Genomic DNA, 4,595 nt, shown 5'->3' on the forward strand with positions numbered 1-4,595 from the left:
TGCCAATCCCTGGGTGATCTCGTCATTCTGGAAGGCACAGTAGATCAAACAAGTATGCATCCCCCACTGAGAACCGTGTCGATTTCTATATGCAGTTCGTTGTTCCTCAGCACCACGGCATCTATCAGCAGTACAATGCAACGTGTCACAGTTGGCAGTGTACGTGTGTGGTTCGAAGAGGACCAGGGCATCAAATTGCACGGATTTAAAACCAGTCTAGAATCTGGGGGACCACTTCGATCGCTGTGCTCGCGCCATGGATCCTCAACCTAGATACCTATTGCAGCTCGTCTCGCCATTAGAGTTGTGGTAGCATCAGAACACGATTACTGACTCCGTGGAGTGCGAAAAAAGTAAACAATATTATTTAAAAAATGGCTCCAAACACTATGGGACTTAACATCTGAGGTCATCAGTCCCCTATACTTAGAACTACTTAAACGTAACTAGCCTAAGGACATCACACACATCAATGCCCGAGGCAGGATTCGAACCTGCGACCGTAGCAACCGCGTGGTTCCGGACTGAAGCGCCTATAACCGTTCGACCACAGCGGCCGTCAAACCTGACGTCCTGGTATGACTAATGTGCAATGAGGGGCAAAATAATAATTTAGGCAAAATAATAATTTAGGCAAAATAATAATTTAGAGTCCAAGAAAAGAGCATTGCCCATGCCCATGCCCAAGTATTCGTATCTCAGCGGTTTGTGGAGATTCAGTTTGGTGTTTACGTCGTCAAATAGAAGCAATACTATATTTAGGACACAGTACTCGTATTTGTCGAGATACATTGCAATTTAACTCATGGTTTCATTTCTTTTGGAAATCATTATTCGAGCTCGTAGAAACGGTCGAAATATAAGAACTCCACGTCGGTAGAATTACTGCGACCAAAGTTGGCCGTCAGTGACGGACGGGCGAGGACGCGTGGTCGCCGTCCCGCCGGCCTCGTGGCGCACGCAAGCGCGAGTCGCTCACTACGAGCTCACTACAGTGACACGACGAACTCCTTTAGGGACAACACTATCAAGATTACTTTCCAAGCCGTATATCCGAGACCTCGAGCACACGAAGTAGAAAACTTGTTACGTGACGAACTGCGTCTAGATCCACAGGACACACTTTTCGTACAGAGTATTTAGATGATTAACGAAGAACAGTGCATTGCCGGCAAACCACAGTTTACGCACTTTGATGGACACATTGGCGCTGTTACCGCTGAACACGCAGGCAGGGGTATGAGGACACTTCCGGTATTCGTGTGACTTTTTGAGGTATCCACGGAGTCCGTTATCCCCCCTCTTAAGTATATATATATATATATATATATATATATATATATATATATATATATATATATATTAAGATGGTATCTGTTCTTTTGGACATGTCCGAAAGAACAGATACCATCGGTGACCATGCAGCTCGTTAGAATGAAATTACAATTAAAGAACACCCTTAGCTGCTTACAGGCGTTGACATACGTCAACGGGGGCAGATGAAAATGTGTGCCCCGACCGGAAGTCGAACCCAGGATCTCCTGCTTACATGGCAGACGCTCTATCTATCTGAGCCACCGAGGGCACAGAGGATAGCGCGACTGCAGGGATTTATCTCCGGTACGCCTCCTGCGAAATCCACATTCTCAACGTATTGTCTCGCACTACATTCGTATTGCCCCCGCCCATTATACTCATTACTCTTCTGTGAGAATGCACAAACAGTGCCCGAACTCTTACGGGAATCGGCAATGCGCCGCGAGTAATGAGTATAATGGGCGGAGGCACTACGAATGTAGTGCGGGACAATACGTTGAGAATGTGGATTTCGCAGGAGGCGTGCCAGAGATAAATCCCTGCAGTCGCGCTATCCTCTGTGCCCTCGGTGGCTCAGATGGATAGAGCGCCTGCCATGTAAGCAGGAGATCCCGGGTTCGAGTCCCGGTCGGGGCACACATTTTCACCTGTCCCCGTTGACGTATGTCAACGCCTGTAAGCAGCTAAGGGTGTTCTTTAGTTGTAATTCCCCCTCTTAAGCCCTACGGGACTGTCATAAGCGACGTGGCTGAGAAGTGGCAGACTCAACGGAGTAAACGGGTCAAAACTGAACTGACGAAGCGTGTTCCTTCATACTTAAACACCGCCGGTTGTCGTGCAATTATCACGTACGACGGACAAACGCACACACCCTCAGGATGCGGATAGGAGAGTCACGTTCGCTCTGATTATTTGCAGCGGCGTGTCGTCAAGAGTCCTTCAAGAGAAGCGGCACAGCACGTTCCTCCATCGATCCTGCCAGTTACTTACGTACGTCTGACGGCGCCTACGACGTCTGGCGCACAGGTGGCGGCACCTGCGACGTCAGGCGGCGGGGATCGGGACAGGCTACCACCGCAGGCCTGTGCTGGTGAGGAGCCACATGCCGTCCTCCTTGTGCAGACGGAGTCGCCAGATTGACCTGAACAGCAATCGTCACCGCACATCGAGCGGCTGAATGTTGATTCACGAGTCGTGCCAACCCGAATTTTCCTCTCTGAAGCCGCAGAGGAGTCGGATCTACGTTCACATTGTGTCACGGAGACACGCCGTCTCACGACTGTCTCTTGCCGACAGATGCAACGACCATACCGATTTCGACCGTGTCGTGGATGTCCGCGCTCCGGAGGTGTCGACCGACGCTGCTCACTCTTACCAAGTGAGACGGCGGACTTTCCTTCCTCTGGACACCAGTGCGAGGATGGAGGCGGCGGTGGAACACCTTCGCAGCCGCGAGGAATCGTAACGAGGGGGGATTCTTTGGTAGCCGAGGAACCACACCGACAGCCTCTCTCCAGTATCTCGTGAGCGGACGACGTGAAAGACGACTCTTTGGTGGGCACATCACATATAGAAGAGGGGCAGTTACATAATCCTCCCCATCTCCTGCGGACAGCACGGTAATGGTAACGTCAGGGTGGCGTGCGGGTGAGCGAACCCGTCGCCACCGTGTACACCGATGACTGACGCTGCCTTCGACGGCGAACGACAGTCGTATCGATTCGTGACGATTAACATCGATATCATCCGGTTGCGCGAGAATCTGTCATTGTTACGCGACACACTTTATCCGGCCGACACTGACATGGCCTTATTGCAGGAAATATATGTTCTTGGCTTCCAGGACATCTCCGGATGCACGACACGCGTATCACATGCGTCGGATACAGGCAGTGGTCTCGCAATACTTTTCAAAGAAGGTTTAATAGTGACCGACATATGTTAACGTATCAAATGCCAGGGGCATGACGCTTATAATCCCAAGGATACTCCTCGTCAATCTTTAAGCAGCGTCCAGTAACAGCAAAAGGCGTAAACGTTTCTCTGTTCTTTAGTGAGGAATTAACACAGTTACGCCCATGCAGGATAGATGACACGGTAATCGGGGCCGGTTTGTACACGACTTCCCGAGGACCAAATTCCTCAGCATTCACTATGCCCAGAACTCGGCACTGTCATTCGCGAGCTCGATTTGGTAGACACACGGATCATCATCTGTGCTGGTAGGGTTTCGCGCACTTTACGGAACATTCATCAAGCAGAATTAATAGGATATATACATCCCGCTCTCTCAGTGATGCGGTCAAGGCAGCCGAGTTGTGGCCAGCTCATTTACTGACCACACTGCTTACGCCTGTACCATCAAGCTTCGACGCCAACAAGTGTGGCGTAGCCGCAGTCCGTGCAAACTTAACACCGCTCACCTGATCTCACCGGAATGTGAAGCGGCAGTTGGAGACACGTCTAGACTGTGCCTATGACGATGAGGAGCGTACACATCTGCTTTACAGTAATGGCTGGACTGCGCGAAGCCGAGCCTTTGAAGTACCTTGAAGACTTTTAGTGGAGAAGCTGCGACATGGAGGCGCAGCACTACAGAGTTCTACTACGCCATCCTCAGGGAGTGTTCCGTTATGCCCCAATCACGGGCTCGACAGATGACCGTCAACCGAGCACGTTAACACCGTGAAGGGACCATCATTTGTACACGTCAAATGGCCGGAATCGCCAACGAACGGCCTTCCATGTACCATATAGCCACGGAAAGAGAGCGGATACACGGGACATTGACCTATGAAGTGACTACAGAAGATGGCGTCCGTCACGTCAAGCAAAGAGACATAAGCAATTCATACTTTACCCCTTATTCTCATCTGTACACGAGGACGAGATCTGATCCAGAGATCATTAATGTTGTCGCTGGTTTGGCGCACGCAGCGGTTACTCCGGAACTCCAACAGAAACTGCTAGAAACGGTGACTGAAGAAGTGTTGGATGCCATAGGAAAAGGGGCACCCAGTAAGCTACCAGGACCGGATGGGTTACCTCTGGAGTTTTATAGGTTCCAGAGACTACTGATGCCCTATTGGACTACTATATGTCAACAGCTCGTGACAATAGAGGCGCAACTTCCGGCTACATTTGTGGAAGGTACCACCATCCCAATCCGTAAACCTAACGGAGGTTCACGTACTACAGACTACCGACCATTGACTTTGTTGAACTGTGATACGGAAATCTTCACACGTCTAGTGGCAGCTGGAATTCGGCGTGCGACA

The 4,595-nt window shown here is 50.4% G+C and overlaps 1 non-coding gene across 1 annotated transcript; it reads left to right on the plus strand.

Annotated features, from left to right (window-relative positions):
* Positions 1–1,878: 1,878 nt before the first annotated feature.
* Positions 1,879–1,953, plus strand: Trnat-ugu (transfer RNA threonine (anticodon UGU)). Its single transcript has one exon. It is a non-coding gene; the product is annotated as a tRNA-Thr (tRNA).
* The last annotated feature ends 2,642 nt before the right edge of the window (positions 1,954–4,595 follow it).

This window comes from Schistocerca nitens, chromosome 4 (genome assembly GCF_023898315.1).
Source record: "Schistocerca nitens isolate TAMUIC-IGC-003100 chromosome 4, iqSchNite1.1, whole genome shotgun sequence".
Lineage (NCBI taxonomy): Eukaryota > Metazoa > Arthropoda > Insecta > Orthoptera > Acrididae > Schistocerca > Schistocerca nitens.